Source organism: Nomascus leucogenys, chromosome 1a (assembly GCF_006542625.1).
Source record: "Nomascus leucogenys isolate Asia chromosome 1a, Asia_NLE_v1, whole genome shotgun sequence".
NCBI classification, from domain to species: domain Eukaryota; kingdom Metazoa; phylum Chordata; class Mammalia; order Primates; family Hylobatidae; genus Nomascus; species Nomascus leucogenys.
The window spans coordinates 19,943,255-19,960,842 of record NC_044381.1 but is presented as its reverse complement, the minus strand read 5'-3'; the positions used below and the strand labels follow the sequence as shown (position 1 = coordinate 19,960,842).

Genomic DNA, 17,588 nt, shown 5'->3' with positions numbered 1-17,588 from the left:
TACTATTTATGTTTTTCATTTTAGCTGTTGTGAAAACAAACTAGAAGGAGAAAAGAATGGAAGCAAGGGAGAGCAGATAGAAGGCAATTAAAATAACCCAGAAAAGAGATGATAAAAATGGCTTATATTAGGGCAAACGAGTGGGAGCAGCAAGAAATTATAATATTGGGGATACAGTTTGAAAGTAAAGCTGCTGCTGGTGGATTGGAAGTATAAGGGGAAAAAAAAAGAGAAAGCAAGTATGATTTCCAGTTTGTGGCTTGATTAAGCGGGTAAACGATAGTACCATTTACTGAGAGGGTAAAGTCTAAGAAAAGGGTAGGTTTGAGGAAATAAACCAATAATTCTTTTTCGGACAAGTTAAAATTGACATGCCTATTAAAATATTCAAGAGATGTAGAAAAGGCAGTCCTGGCAGGGCACAGTGGCTCACACCTATAAACCCAGTCCCTTGGGAGGCCAAGGTGGGATGATGCCTGAGGCCAGGTGTTTGAGACCAGCCTGGGCAACACAGCAAGACCCAGTCTCAATAACAACAATAAAATTAGCCAAGTGTGGTAGTATGCACCTATAGTCCTAGCTAGTCAGGAGGCTGAGGCAGGAGGATCGCTTGAGACCAGGAATTCAAGGTTACAATGAGCTATAATTGCACCACTGTATTCCGGCCTGGGTGACAGACTGAGACCCTGTCTTGAAAAAAGAAAAAGCAGTCCATTACAGTGTGGAGTTCTGTGAAGACGTCAAGGCATGTCAAGGCCTGAGTCAAGAGCAAATTAATAATGCTTACAGCCATGGCATTAGATAAGATACTCAAAGAATTGTCAGATACTAACTGACGAATACTGATAAAGAAAAGTTACAAAGCCTAAGTCTAGGTGGGATACAACAACCTTCAGGTGAGGAAAGAGAAGCTAGAAAATAAGATAGAGAAGGAGCTGCCATAAATTAGGAAAGAATAAAGATGATGTGGCATCCAGAAAACCAAGTAAAGTTTTTATAAAAACAGGAACTGATCAATCACCTGTGTCAAATGCTGATGAGAGGCAGAGTAACTTAAGGATTGAGAACACTGACAAGAGTGATTTTAGTTGGCGCAAGTGGAAAAGGGCCAACCTGGAAAGAGTTGGGGAAAAAATGGAAATCTTAGAGGATAGAGATACTGAGAATGAGCAATTCTTTCTGACAAATTTTGCTGTAAATAAGAAGGAAAGGTGTGTGTGAGAAATGAGCTGTTTTTGTTTTTTTCCTTTTGCCATCCCTATTGAAGTTAGAGAATTAAGAGTTATAGCATGTTCATATGCCAAGAAAAATGATTTGGCAGGAAAAATAATACAGGGGATGTGCAGGTCTAGATTAAAAAAAAATAAAACAAACAAACCATAACAAAAATATCAACGATAACCCAGAAGCAAAATCCTTAAATACACAAGAAGTCACAACATAGATGAACATAGATGAGTTGGCTTAAAAAAAAAAAAAAGTAGTCTGCAAGTAGGAATCATTTTCACTGCAGAAAATAAAAACATTATGTGCAATACTTAAATCAATAAATAAACAAACAAACATGCCCAGTGCAGTGGCTCACGCCTGCAATCCCAACACTTTGGGAAGCCAAGGTGGGAGGATTGCTTGACATAGCAAGACCTCGTCTCTATAATAAAAAATAATAATAATTTTTTAAAAAACAACTAAGAGTCTAGAAGGAAAGAGATTACATAGTCTTCTTAGCAAACAAAGTAGAAGGACAAGCAGACACAGCAATGCTGTAGGCACAATGGATATGTGTGGTCATAAATTTAAATGAGATGAGCTAGCATATTTGTTTTCTCTAGCCACACTCCACTGCTCAGGTTCAAGGTATTACAGAGTTGACAAAGAACTGAGTGTAATCAGGGTTGAAGTTTTGCCTTGATTACAATGAAGGAAGAGAATAACAACAGTTTATCACTTAACACCACAGAATGATACATACAGAGCACTAATAATTATTAAATTTTTTATTAAATGAATCAATATAATTGGATAAGTTAGGAAGAGAATATATGAGGAGAATGATGGACAGTGAAAAAATGGTGTAGCTACCGGCCTGAAGGTCTTGATGGAATCCAAGAAATGTCCAGTGAGAAAAATGAAAAAATAAAAAAAAATAGGATTCCAAGAAATATCAAAATAGGGTACTAGAGTATGTGAGTTAGTAAAAGAGGAAGTGGAGGTCAGAGTTAGATGCTTACAATTTTTTTTTTTTTTTTTTTGAGACGGAGTCTCGCTCTGTCGTCCAAGCTGGAGTGCAATGGCGTGATCTCTGCTCACTGCAACCTCCACCTCCTGGGTTCAAGAGATTCTCCTGCCTCAGCCTTCTTGGTAGCTGGGATTACAAGCACATGCCACCACGCCTGGCTAATTTTTTGTATTTTTAGTAGAGACAGGGTTTCACCATGTTGGCCAGGCTAGTCTCGAACCCCTGACCTTGTGATCCACCCACCTTGGCCTTCCAAAGTGCTGGGATTATAGGAGTGAGCCACTGCGCCCAGCCCGATGCTTACAAAGTAAGTTATAGATCATGGTGATAAAGTCTAGGGTAATGGTTCTCCATCCTGACTATACATTGCAGCCACCTGGAACACTTTTTTTTTTTTTTTTTTTTTTTGAGACTGAGTCTTACTCTGTCGCCCAGGCTGGAGTGCACTGGAGCCATCTTGGCTCACGGCAAGCTCTGCCTCCCGGGTTCACGCCATTCTCCTGCCTCAGCCTCCTGAGTAGCTGGGACTACAGGTGCCTGCCACCATGCCCGGCTAATTTTTGTGTTTTTAGTAAAGGCGGGGTTTCACCTTGTTAGCCAGGATGGTCTCGATCTCCTGACCTCGTGATCTGCCCGCCTCAGCCTCCCAAAGTGCTGGGATTACAGGTGTGAGCCACCGCACCTGGCCCTGGAACACTTTTTAAAAATATATCAGACCAAGGCCAGGCGCGGTGGCTCACGCCTGTAATCACAGCACTTTGGGAGGCTGAGGCAGGTGGATCACGAGGTCAAGAGATCGAGACCACGGTGAAACCCCGTCTCTACTAAAAATACAAAAAATTAGCCAGGCGCAGTGGCAGGCGCCTGTAGTCCCAGCTACTCTGGAGGCTGAGACAGGAGAATGGCGTGAACCTGGGAGGCGGAGCTTGCAGTGAGCCGAGATCGCGCCACTGCACTCCAGCCTGGGCGACAGAGTGAGACTCTGTCTCAAAAAAAAAAAAAAAAAAAAAAAAAAAAAAAAATATATATATATATATATATATATACATATATATATATATATATATATATATCAGACCAATAAAATATGAATTTCTGAAGGTGGCCCACTACTATCAATATTTTTTAAGCTGCCCATTTAAAATATACAGCCAGAATTAAGAACTACTAGTCTAGGGTGTGATTATGCATGTAGACAGCTAAGGCAGGTTGGAAAAGAAACCTGCAATCTGCAAATTGAAGAGCTTCTAATAAAGTTTTTTCTATTATTCTTGATATGAATAAAAACATGAGCTATGCTCAAAGTATTTCACATCTAGTAACTCATTTCATATTCATAACAACCCAACAAGGGAGGTCTAGCATTATCCCTTTGTGAGGAAAATTAGACACAGATGGGGAGAATGAAACTGTACTGAATTAAGAGTCCCAGCTTATACATAAAGTTAAAGATGTATTTTATAAACCCTAAGGCAACTACTTTTTTTTTTTTTTTGAGACTGAGTCTTACTCTGTCCCCCAGGCTGGAGTGCAGTGGCACGATCTCCACTCAATGCAACCTCCACCTCCCAGGTTCAAGCGATTCTCCTGCCTCAGCCTCCCGAGTAGCTGAGACTACAGGCACGTGCAACCATGCCCGGATAATTTTTTGTATTTTTAGTAGAGACGGGGTTTCACTGTGTTAGCCAGGATGGTCTCGATCTCTTGACCTCGTGATCCTCCCGCCTCAGCCCCCCAAAGTGCTGGGATTACAGGTGTGAGCCACTACGCCCGGCCAAGGCAACTACTTTTAAAAATCAAGACATATAGCTAATCAGCCAATGTGAAGATAAGATGGAATACGAAAATATACTCAAGTAATCCAAAAAGGAACAAACAAGAGATAGGACAAATTAAAAACAAACAGGCCAGGTGAGGAGGCTCATGCCTGTAATCCCAGCACTTTGGGAGGCCAAGGTGGGTGGATGACCTGAAGTCAGGAGTTCAAGACCAGCCTGACTAACATGGCGAAATCCCATCTCTACTCAAAATACAAAATTTAGCCAGGTGTGATGGTGTGCGCCTGTATTCCCAGCTACTCGGGAGGCTGAGGCAGGAGAATCGCTTAAACCCGGGAGGCGGAGGTGGCAGTGAGCCAAGATTGCGCCACTGCACTTCAGCCTGGGTGGCAGAGTAAGACTCCATCTCAAAAAAAAAGAAAAAAAAAAAAAAAGACCAGCCCAGACAACACAGTAAGACCCTGACTATACAAAAAAATTTTTTTTAATTACCCAGATGTGGTGGTGCAAACCCACAGTCCCAGCTACTCAGGAGGCTAAGGCAGGAAGATCATTGAGCCTGGAAGGTTGAGGCTGCAGTGAGCGATGACTGTGCCACTGTACTCCAGTCTGGGTGACAGAGCTAGATCTCATCTCAAAAACAAACATAAAAATCTGTATGTAAATGTTCATAGCAGCACTACTCAGAATAGCCAAAAGGTAGAAGCAATGTAAATGTCCATGAAGTCATGATAAACAAAATTTACTATAGAAATAGTAAAAAAAAAACAGTAGCTGCCAAGGGCTTAGGGAAAGGCAGAGCGGGCTTAAGAGCTGAAGTAGAATAATCTCATGGAGGTGAAACTATTTGGTACAATAATTTAATGGTGGATACATGTTGCCTAGGCTGGTCTCAAACTCCTGGGCTCAAGTGATCTGCCCATCTCAGATTCCCACAGCAGTGGGATTACAAGCATGAGCCACCACACCCAACCTATGTTATACTTTTAAACATCATTTGAGTGTACTCTTTCTACTTACTTTTTTTTTTTAAGATGGGGTCTTACTGTGTTGCCCAGGCTGGTCCCAATCTCCTGAGCTCAAGCGATCGTCCCATCTCAGCCTCCCAATGTGCTGGGATTACAGACGAGAGTCACCATTCTACTTATGTTTTTTAAAAGCTACCTAAAAACAGCCTCAGGCAGGTTCCTTCAGGAGGTAGTCCAGACAGATCCACATGAGTATTGCCCCTGGAGACCTTCCAGTAGGACAAGATGTGAAGGTAGAAGACACTGATATTGATAATCCTGACCTTGTGTGGGCCCTAGGCTAATGTGTGTGCTTATGTCTTCATTTCCAACAAAAAAGTTTAAAAAGTAAAAAAAAAAAAAGAAAAACGAAAAAAAAGGCCAGATGCAGTGGCACGCAACTCAGGAGGCTGAGGCCAGAGAATCACTTGAGCCCAGGAGTTGGAGGCCAGCCTAAGCAACATAGCGAGACTCTATCTCTAAAAAACAAAATTCACTTTTTAAATAGAAAAAAGCTTACAGAATAAGGATTTAAAGAAAAATATTTTTGTACAGCTGTATAATGTGTTTGTATTTAAGTGTTGTAACAAGAGTCAAAAAACAACAAACATTTTAAAGTTTATAAAGTCAAAAGGTTACAATAAGCTAAAGTTAATTTACTATCGATCAAAGAAAAAATTTGATGAATTTAGTGCAGCCTAACTGTACATTGTTCATAAAGTGTACAGTAGGGCACAGTAATATCCTAGGCCTTCACATTCATTCACCACCCCTCATTCACTGACTCGCCCAGAGCAACTTCCACTCCTGCAAGTTCCTCTCGTGGTAAGTGCCCTATTATAGGTGTACCATGTTTATCTTTCATATCTGTTCTGTTCTGTGTTCCATTCTGTTCTGTGTTCCATTCTGTTCTGTGTTCCGTTCTGTTCTGTGTTCTGTTGTGTTCTGTTCTGTTTTTAGAAAGAGTCTCACTCTGTCACCTAGGCTGGAGTGCAGTGTCGTGATCTCGGCTCACTGCAACCTCTGCCCCCCGGGTTCAATTCTCCTACTTCAGCCTCCCAAATAGCTGGGATTACAGGCGTCCGCCACCATAACAGGCTAATTTTTGAGTTTTTAGTAGAGACACAGTTTCACCATGTTGGCCAGGCAGGCCTCAAACTCCTTTTTTTTTTTTTTTTCTTGAGACGGAGTCTCTCTCAGTCACCCAGGCTGGAGTGCAGTGGCGCAATCTCGGCTCACTGCAAGCTCTGCCTCCCTGGTTCACGCCATTTGCCTGCCTCAGCCTCTCCGAGTAGCTGGGACTATAGGCACCCGCCACCACGCCTGGCTAATTTTTTTGTATTTTTTAGTAGAGACGGGGTTTCACCGTGGTCTCGATCTCCTGACCTCGTGATCCACCCGCCTCGGCCTCCCAAAGTGCTGGGATTACAAGCGTGAACCACCGCACCCGGCCCAAACTCCTGACCTCAAGTGATCTGTCTGCCTCAGCCTCCCAAAGTGCTGGGATTACAGGTGTGAGCAACCATGCCTGGCCTTTTTTTTTTTTTTTTTTGAGATGAAATCTTACTCTGTTGCCCAAGCTGGAGTGAAGTGGCATGATCTTGGCTCACTGCAACCTCTGTGTCCCAGGTTCAAATGAGTCTCCTGCCTCAGCCCCCCGAGTAGCTGGGACTACAGGAACACACCACTGTGCCAGGCTAATTTTTGTATTTTTAGTAGAGATGGGGTTTCACTATGTTGGCCAGGCTGGTCTCGAACTCCTGACCTCAGCCTCCCAAAGTGCTGGGATTACAGGCGTGAGCCACCGTACCTGGTTCCCGGTCCTTTTATACTGCATTTTTATTGTATCTTTTCTATGCTTAGATACACAAATATTCACCATTATGTTATAACTACCTAGAGTTATCAGTACAGTAATATGCTGTACAGGTTTGTAGCCTAGAAGCAATAGGCTATAGGCTATAGCCTACAAGTGTAGCATACTACACCATCTAGGATCATGTAAGCACACTATATGATGCTCACGCAATAAAGAAATTGCCCAATGATGCATTCCTCAGAATGTATCCCCCTGGTTAAATTACTTAAGACTGTGTACATCTAACAAGAGAGTATCAAAGTGCATGCAGCAAAAACTGACATACCTGAAAGGAGAAATAAACAGATCCACAATCACAGGGAGGAGTTCAACACTCCTTATTGATGCAATAATTCACAGAACAAGTAAACAGAAAATTATTAAAAACATGTAAGATCTGAAGAACATTATCAACCAACTTGACATAATTGTTATTTATAGAATACTACACCCAACAACAGCAAGATAAACCATCTTTTCAAGCACACACAGAACATTCACCAAGATAAACCATATCCTGGACCATAAAACAAGCCTGGAAATATTTTAAAGAATATAAATTGGCCGGGCACGGTGGCTGACGCCTGTAATCCCAGTACTTGGGGAGGCCAAGGCAGGCGTAACATCTCAGATCAAGAGTTCAAGACTAGCCTGGCCAACACGATGAAACCCCATCTCTACTAAAAATACAAAAATTAGCTGGGCATGGTGGTGTGCGCTTGTAATCCCAGCTACTCGGGAGGCTGAGACAGGAGAATTGCTTGAATCTGGGAGGTGGAGGTTGCAGTGAGTAATTTTTGTATTTTTAGTAGAGATGGGGAGTGCCACTGCACTCCAGCCTGGATGACACAGCAAGACTCCATCTCAAAAAAAAAAAAAAAAAAAAAGAATATAAATTATGAAGCATGCTCTCTGACTACAATGGAATTAAACTTGAAATCATTAATATAAAGATACTATATAAAATTCTCCAGGATTTAGAAATTAAATAATAGTATCCTAAATAACCCCTGATCAAAAAAGAAACTGCAAAAGAAATTAGACAATATTTTGAACTGAATGAAAAGAAGAAATCAATTTATGAGATGTGGCTAAAACAGTATTTAGAAGGAAATTCACAGCTTTAAGCACTTATATTAGAAAATAAGAAAGTTCTAAAATCAATGACATAAATGTCCACCTCAAGATGCTCGGGAAAAAAAGAGCAGACTAAACCAAGGGGAAGTAGAGGAAAAAAATAATAAAATGCAGAAATCAATAAAATTTAAAATAAACAAGGAATAATAAATATCAGTATCTGTAGATTAAGGAAAAAGCAAGAGGCTGGAATTACCAATATGAGCAATGATAGAAGGCATTATCGCTACACATCCTCTACACATTAAAAAAAGAACAAAGGAATATTATAGGCTAGGCAAGGTGGCTCACGCCTACAATCCCAGCACTTTGGGAGGCCGAGGTGGGTGGATCACCTGAGGTCAAGAGTTCGAGACCAGCCTGACCAACATAGTGAAACCTCATCTCTATAAAAATATAAAATTAGATGGGCGTGGTGGCGCATGCCTGTAATCCTAGCTACTTAGGAGGCTGAGGCAGGAGAATTGCTTGAACCCGGGGTACGGGGGTTGCAGTGAGCCGAGATCACATCACTGCACTCCAGTGTGGGCCACAAGAGCGAAATTCTGTCTCAAAAAAAAAAAAAAAGACAAAGAAAAGAAAAGAAAAGAAAAGAAGGAAGGAAGGAAGGAAGGAAGGAAGGAAGGAAGGAAGGAAGGAAAAACCTAACTAGTTCCTGTATCTCTAAGGACTGCTATCAACCACTAGAAATAGGAAGAGGCTGGGCACAGTGGCTCACACCTGTAATCTCAGCACTTTGGGAGGCCAAGGTGGGCAGATCACCCGAGATGAGGAGTTCGAGACCAGCCTGACCAACATGGAGAAACACTGTCTCTACTAAAAATACAGTATTATCCGGGCATGGTGGTGCATGCCTGTAATCCCAGCTACTCGGGAGGCTGAGGCAGGAGAATCGCTCGAATCCAGGAGGCACAGGTTGCGGTGAGCTGAGATCACATCATTGCACTCCAGCCTGGGCAACACGAGTGAAACTCTATCTCAAAAAAAAAAAAAGAAAGAAAGAAAGAAAGAGAGGAAGAGTCAAGGAGGGGTCTTCCCTAGAGCCTACAGTGGGAGCACAGCTCTCCTGACACCCTGACCTCTTATTTCTACTTTCCAGAACTGTCAGAAAATAAATTTAAGCTGTTAGAAACCACCCACTTTGCAGTAATTTACTATGGCAGCCCTAGGAAATTACTACCCATATTGAATAATATTTTGGATGTAGTGAAATTTAAAATACATTAAATTTAATTTCACTTATCGCTACTTTTTTAGTGTGGGGGTACTATAAAATTTAAATTACATACTTGGTTTATATTATACTTCTAGTGGATAGCATTAATCTAGCCAGCGGCAATAGGCAGGAAGAAAATGGCATACAGATTGGAAATGATTAAGTACAACTGGCTTTCTCTGCAGAAATGATTGTGTACAAAGAAAATCCTGGCTGGGTGCGATGGCTATGCCTGTAATCCCAGCACTTTGGGAGGTCGAGGCGGGCGGATCACGAAGTAAGGAGATCGAGACCATCCTAGTCTCGTTGAAACCTGTCTCTACTAAAAACACACACACAAAAAATTAGCCAGGCATGGTGGCACAAGGCTGTGGTCCTAGCTACTAGGGAGACTGAGACAGAAGAATCGCTTGAACCCAGGATGCGGAGGTTGCAGTAAGCTGAGATCGCGCCACTACACTCCAGCCTGGGTGACAGATCGAGACTCTGCCTCAAAAACAAAAAACAAAAATAAAAACAAAAAAAAAAACAAAAACAAAATCCTAAGAAATCTAAAAGCTGTCGGCTGGGCGCGGTGGCTCACGCCTATAATCCCAGCACTCTGGGAGGCCAAGGTGGGTGGATCACCTGAGGTCAGGAGTTCAAGACCAGCCTGGCCAAGATGAAACCCCATCTCTACTAAAAATACAAAAAATTAGCCGGGCATGGTGGTGCATGCCTGTAATCCCAGCTACTCAGGAAGCTGAGGCAGGAGAATTGCTTGAACTCAGGAGGCGGAGGCTGCAGTGAGCCGAGATTGCGCCATTGCACTCCAGCCTGGGCAACAAGAGCAAAACTCCATCTCAAAAAGAAAAAGTCAAATCGCCTATAATTGCCCAAATAATAAGAGGAACAAATGTGAAAAAGGAAGAAAAAGAAAGAAATTCTACAGATTAAAACAGCAAGATGCTGGAATAGATAGTAACTCATCCGCCTGACTAGTCAGTGTGACTGGGGACCAGAAATGATCTTTTAGAAAAAGTAGCATGCAAATGGAATAGTATATATGCAAAGCCTCTGAGGGAAAAAACTTGAAAGTAGACTGGTGTGGCAGGTACACAGCGGGCAAGAAGATAAGGCTAAAGCGACATGGCCTGTGGGCCACAGGAAATGTTTGTATTATGTAACAGTTCTCAAGTCTATCTATTTCTTTCTATCCCTACCATGCTGTTCTCAATTCATGCCTAGGTACCTTCAAGATGTTCTGGATGATGAACCCGTGCCCTCACTCAAACTGCTCTCCCAATCCCTCCTTCATAATGGAGCCAAAATATTTAACAGCTTAAATCTTCCAACGGCTCCCTGTTCTCTACAATATAGTCTTAATTTCTTACTTGACTGTAAGACCCTTCATGACACAGCCTCTACTTACTCTCCAGCTTAGTACCCACTCCCTCTAAATTACTTGCATATTAATAAACTTCATCACATTTTTTCATTACTTTATGCCTTTTTACAGCAAGTTGTAAGTTTTTAATCAGATGTCTTATTCTATGTAAACCTTCTCTAATCCACACTACACAAGTGTTTCCCTCTGCTCCTGCAGCATATTTTGCTCTATTCTATATTTGTTGTGTTGTAGTTACAGTGCTTATTTATAGGGCTGTTTAACCTATTAGACCTTACTAGTCACCTTTTTATATTATTGTTCTTACTATTCCTAGCAGATAGAAAAGTACCTCTTTAATAGATCCTCTTTCCATAATTTAAAAAAAGATTTTCAACATTTATGCTTTTAGGATCTAAGAATACCTAAATTAAGAGATAATTAAACTGTACATACACAATAAAAAACTAGATTATCAGATGAGAATATCTCCTGGCTAATAAAATGAAAAAAAAGAAATAAAAACATATCAAAGAAAAAACCCGATTCGAGAACAACCTTTAAATATTACAAAAACAAATTAAAATATTACAAAGATATATAAGATGACTCTTCTGGCCAGGCGCAGTGGCTCACGCCTGTAATCCCAGCACTTTGGGAGGCCGAGGCGGGCAGATCACGAGGTCAGAAGATCGAGACCCTGGTGAAACCCCATCTCTACTACAAATACAAAAAATTAGCCGGGCGAGATGGTGGGCGCCTGTAGTCCCAGCTACTCGGGAGGCTGAGGCAGGAAAATGGCATGAACCTGGGAGAAGGAGCTTGCAGTGAGCTGAGATCACGCCACTGCACTCCAGCCTGGGTGACGCAGCGAGACTCCGTCTCAAAAAAAAAAAAGATGACTCTTCTGTAAACCAAGAGATAATAAATCTGGATTGGTAATTAGGTTTGATTGAAACAAAGAACACTTGGCTGGGTGTGGTGGCTCACACCTGTAATCCCAGCACTTTGGGAGGTCGAGGTGGGTGGATAATGAGGTCAGGAAATCGAGACCATCCTGGCTAACACAGTGAAACCCCGTCTCTACTAAAAATACAAAAAATTAGCCGGGCGAGGTGGTGGGCGCCTGTAGTCCCAGCTACTCAGGAGGCTGAGGCAGGAGAATGGCATGAACCCGGGAGGCAGAGCTTGCAGTGAGCCAAGATCACACCACTGCACTCCAGCCTGGGTGACAGAGCAAGACTCTGTCTTTAAAAAAAAAAAAAAAAAAAAAATTTAAGCCCCACAATATCACTGAAGTATAAGAGTATAAGAATTACATTACTTCTTATATCATAAGTTAATGTACACAAACTAGTAGCAAGTCATTAGCAGAATTATGAATTTTGATTTTCACTCAATGAATTCAAGTGATACATGCACATCTACAGTCTTTCACGTTGTTTCAATTCAGTTCTCAATTAAGTACTATATTGTAGCAGTCCTAATGATCCACTGCAAAGAAAGTAATTCAAAGAAAGTTGACTTTCGGCCAGGTGTGGTGGCTCACACCTGTAATCCCAGCACTTTGGGAGGCCGAGACGGATGGATCACCTGAGGTCAGGAGTTCAAGACCAACCTGGCCAACATGGCAAAACCCCGTCTCTACTAAAAATACAAAAATTAGCTGGGTGTGGGGGCAGGCATCTGTAATCCCAGCTACTCGGGACCCTGAGGCAGGAAGAATCACTTGAACCTGGGAGGCGGAGGTTGCAGTGAGCCGAGATCACGCCATTGCATTCCAGCCTGCGTGACAAGAGCAAGACTCATCTCAAAAAGAAAAGAAAAGAAAAGAAAAGAATAGAAAGTTGACTTTCTCAAAATTTCAAAAAGTAATTTGGTATAGACCCATGGACCATCATATTAGCAAAATAAATTCATCATAGCATTATTTTAAGAGTAAAAAAGTATGGGCCAGACACAGTGGCTCAGGCCTGTAATCCCAGCACTTTGAGAGGCTGAGGCGGGCGGATCACAAGGTCAGGACATCGAGACCACGATGAAACCCTGTCTCTACTAAAAACACAAAAAATTAGCTGGACGTGGTGGCGGGCGCCTGTAGTCCCAGCTACTCGGAGAGGCTGAGGCAGGAGAATGGCATGAACCCAGGAGGCGGAGCTTGCAGTGAGGCGAGATTGCACCACTGCACTCCAGCCTGGGTGACAAAGCGAGACTCTGTCTCAAAAAAAATAAAATAAAATAACTTTGGACTATTAAAAGCCGTAAAATAATAGTAATCTACAGCAACAGGGTAAGCATGTTAAATTAAAAGACAATTATATTAACATTAATCAAAGAATTATACACAAGCATAAATAGGATTAGAATATTATACTACTACATTATAGAAGTATAACAGGATCGGCCGGGCGCGGTGGCTCACGCTTGTAATCCCAGCACTTTGGGAGGCCGAGGCGGGCGGATCACGAGGTCAGGAGATCGAGACCATGGTGAAACCCCGTCTCCACTAAAAATACAAAAAAATTAGCCGGGCGTGGTGGCGGGCGCCTGTAGTCCCAGCTACTCGGAGAGGCTGAGGCAGGAGAATGGCGTGAACCCGGGAGGCGGAGCTTGCAGTGAGCCGAGATTGCGCCACTGCACTCCAGCCTGGGCGACAGAGCGAGACTCCGTCTCAAAAAAAAAAAAAAAAAAAAAAAAAAAAGAAGTATAACAGGATTAGAATACAGAAAAATATAAGTGTTAGATAGGTGAGAGTAATTTAAATTTTTTCTTTTGAATTTCTTTTCATCATGTTACATTTTTTCCAATAAAAAGTTTTCAAAGGCTGGGTGTGGTGGCTCACGCCTGTAATCCCAGCACTTTAGGAGGCCTAGGCAGGTGGATCACCTGACATCAGGCCACCTGGCCAACACAGCGAAACCCCTTCTCTACTAAAAATTCAAAAATTAGCCAGGCGTGGTGGCGGGCGCCTGTAGTCCCAGCGATTTGGGAGGCTGAGGCAGAAGAATCGCTTGAATCCGGGAGGCAGAGGCAGGAGAATCACTTCAATCTGGGAGGCAGAGGTTGCAGTGAGCCGAGATCGCACCACTGCACTCCAGCTTGGGTGATGAAGCAAGACTACATCTCAAAAAAAAAAAAAAAAAAAATGTTTCAAATACCATATTAAGCTCTATTACATCCACATACTTACATATGTAGAAAATGTTTTAAAGCTTTAAACTTCTTCCTGCAAAATATTGTTTTAAATTTAAAATAATAAAACTGCCTAATTTTGGAATATCCTACAATCTGATGCTAAAGACCTATTGTTTTACACCAGCTGTACTATGCAAAATCCTTTCCCCAAATTTTAGCTGATAAAAAGGTATTTCCCATTCCAACAAGGCATCCTTTTATTACGTCTATCTGTCAAACTGACAATCTATGGCATCAGTAGAAAGAAAATTAACATTTTAATTCAGTTATTATGAAAGCTTATTTGCCCTTGCTATTCAGCAAACATATTACATTGGAAATTCAAATTATGACAGAAATTCCGTTTTGCAAATCAAAAGAACAAATGAAACAACCTGCCACTGACTCAGCAACTTTCTTTTTTACTTTACAACCTGTACTTAAGGTGCAAGCATATGACTGAAACCTAGCTTTCAATTTTTTTTTTTTTTTTTTTAATCAGGCAGCCTCCAGATCCAGAGAAGGCTCTGAGAGATTCCCCTAGCTTTTAAACTGAGCAGCAAAGCCAATGCAAAACCAGTATTTGCTTTGGCAGGAAGCTCCAGTGAAAATATGAGATGTTTTGGTCTTAACTGGCAGATGCACAAAGAGCAAAGAAAGGTGCCTTATTGAGTTATTATTTATAATGTAAAATCCCTTGTGTATAGCTACAAATTCACTTTTATTGCAGATACTTAATGTTTCTTTATAGAAAGTACCTCAACCAAATAATCTTCCAAATTTGGCACCAGGAATTGTCACAGCCTACACACCACTACAGTTCCTTGTAATTTAAAACATTTGCGTTTTAAGAATAGTCTCCACACTCCAACTATGCTGCCAATTTCTTCAGCTAAAAGCTTAAGTTTATACTACAAAATACTGTATTTACTCTCGAGAATAGAATGCACTCATTTACAAAGCATATAGGAGTAAATTACTCCAATATGCAACTTCAAAATTTCTCCAATATACAACTTCAAAATTTCTCCAATATACAACGACATTTCTAACATCATAGCTTTTCTATTACCCAAATCAGTAAGTCTAAATAGTAGTACTGTACACTGCACGAGGTACTATTGGCCAAAGTCAAGTCGCATATGATCAGTTCACTAAAACAGATTATACAAAAGATCAGACCCCTAACTCAATAAACTATTTTGCAAAATGGTCAACGGAGATACCAATGCGGAGGAAAGTGTGGATTGAGTGGCAGAAAACCCTTTGCCATTACTGAAAGAAAAACAAGTCAAAGCAAGCCTATATGAGAGGCAGATCATGTTCATAAATACAAACCTAAGTTCACTGGACTTCCCAGTCTCACAGCAAGACGGCAGTTTACCAACTCTTTAACAGTAATACAAAGAACAGGACAAAAAATATAGTTTCTTTTTTGCATGTTATGGTGATCAACAATAAAGGATACCTTTAATGTTCTGAGATGAAAACTTCCTTTTGCAACTAATATTGCTCTTATCGCGTGTACATAGAAAAATCATACAACGTTCTGCATTTCTGATAGAGTAATACACACGATCACATCAAATCAAGTATTTATCCAGAACTTAATGCCTTAGCACTAACGTTCTCCCCTCTCATTATACCCAGACCGGAAGGGAAAACCTATTCCTACGTAAATTAGGGCCTAGGAAGAATGCCTCAACACGGGTTTGCACACAATTAAGCAGGCTCAGTGGGTCAATTTCTCAGGCTACAACGCTTGACAGTATCTCGGAGGCACAAAGAGACAGCTGAGGGTTCACTACTGGAAATGACACTTTACCTCACATTTGCACAAGTACCCGCGGTAACTACCCTAAATTTTCCCGTGTGACAAACATACATAAGGGGAGAAGGAGGCGGTACTATTTAAAAACTAGGTAATTCCTTATTAGTGCAGATAAAAGACGGTCTTCGAGAGGAAAAGGTCTATCAAGCAGAAAAGGGGTGGAAAAAAAAAGACATGACGGCATTCTTAAAACAGAAAAAGTTACAGCTCTTTACAGGAGTCAGCCTTAGGACTTCATTCCTTGGTTTTGTGTTTAGTCACTCCAGAGTTAAAAGGATCCCGCCTTCCTAGAAAGTCATCCCCGATAAAGAAGCCCTGAGGATCGGCCACCGTAAGACAGAGGAGGAAATGTCCTCAATTCACCAGCGACACCTGCCCAGGTCCCCCTCCTTCCCGTTGTCCCCGACACTTTTCAGTCCCCGGACTCCTCTCGAGACTGCCCGCCACCCCCGGCTCTAGCTCTCTGCGCTCTCAGCCTCGACTCCCTCTGGGAACTCCCGATCCTGCTCCCTCCGCACCCCAGCCCCCACCAAAGCGGCCGTCGCCCGGGCGGTCCCCCGGGCCCAGACCCCTTGCGCTTGTACGCAAACGATTCTTATGGGCCCGGCCGGCGGCGCGGGGAGGCTCTTCAGGGGCAGCCTTTCCCCGACTGCATCCCGCAGGCTCCGGGGACTCCCCGCCCCTGGAAACCGCGGAGAAACTAGGCCACGAACGCCAGCCGCAGCCACTCTCTGCCTCCTCGGCGACCCCCCGCGGGCCGGACACTTGGAACTCAGCCCTCCCGGCTCTACCTGTCCGGCGCCCTCCCAGCCTTGGAGCGCAGGCCCCGCGAGGGCACCGCGCAGGCTTCCTCCGCCAAAGGCCCCGCGCCGCAGCCTCACCTGCTGCCTGCTCCTCTGTCAGCGCCACCTCGACACGGCTTCTTCCTGGGGCATGAAAGCTCCGGATTCGCGGCCTGGGCGCGCTCGGCAGGGCAGGGCGGGGGACTAGCTCCAGCGGCCGCCGTCGCCTCAGTCCGGTCTGCGCCTGCGCCGCCTCGCGGGCAGGGTCTCCGAGGGGCGCCGCCTACACCCAGGGGCAGTGGCCGAAGCGCTGGCCCGCGCCGGTGCCTCCGCGCTATGAGCCGTCGGACAGTGCGGGCGGCGGGTCGCCTAGGAGCTGCCCGCGGCGCTGGAGTCCCAAGACCTGACCGCCATGTTTCTGTTCCCTTTTTCTCCCCCGCCTTCCGCCCCTTTCCACAAAACAGCACTTTCCTTTCCCCCTCCCTCTCCCTTTCCTCCTGCGGGGGCGGGTGGAAAAGGGCGGGGGGGGGAGAAGGCGCGGGGAGGAGGGGGCGGGGCGGCGCTCAGGCCCCGCCCCCGGGGAGGGCCGAGGCCCTGCGGCCACCGCTCCCCTCCCCACCCCCGACCCCTGTGCGACCGCCGCGGTGCGTGGGGTCTGAGCCCTGCGGGCCTCTGATCCCCTCCTCCGCGTTCGCGCGGCCGAACCTGCAGAAACAGAGCTAGGGAAAAAGCGCTCTGGAGGCCGCTGTGCACCCCTTCCTGCAGGGCTCAGACTCGCCCTGTGATGTGGGTTTATTGCCTTGGCCTGAGGCAGGTGGCGGCTGCTTCTCTCGGAGTTTTCAAAGACAGGAAAAGTGATGCCGAGTGGCTGAAGGTCACTGAGGACAGCGCCGGGAGGTACGTGAAGATTCCTTCCCAGGGTGGGAGCTGGAATTCCCACGCATGAGTAGGGGGCTCTGGGACCCCAGAGAGACCCGCGCGCTGGCGCTTCCCGAAACCCCTTGGCTCCAGTGCACCCCGTGAATCCCTGGCCGCGCTCGGTGTCGCTCCTTCGGCCCAGATTTGGGGATGGGAATTCCTAATGGAGAAATCGCTCATTTGTATTGTCAGTACCCTCACGCCTCCTAAGTGTAGCCTCATTATCGACACAGACGTCTGCAGAGTCGTTTCTCTATAATGCAAATTTTGCAGGATATTTTT

The 17,588-nt window shown here is 43.9% G+C and overlaps 1 protein-coding gene across 3 annotated transcripts in view; it reads right to left on the bottom strand.

The window, feature by feature from the left end:
- Window positions 1-16,838, bottom strand: part of DENND4C (DENN domain containing 4C) — a 142,589-nt gene extending 125,751 nt beyond the window's left edge. For 2 of the 3 annotated variants that reach the window (XM_012500698.2, XM_030818805.1), the window contains exon 1: window positions 16,488-16,838. The gene's annotated coding sequence lies outside the window, so the exon portion shown is untranslated. Of the gene's footprint in view, window positions 1-7,168; window positions 7,227-16,487 lie in introns of those variants that run through there. The other variant, XM_030818850.1, reaches the window with a different exon arrangement.
- Between the last annotated feature and the right edge of the window lie 750 nt (window positions 16,839-17,588).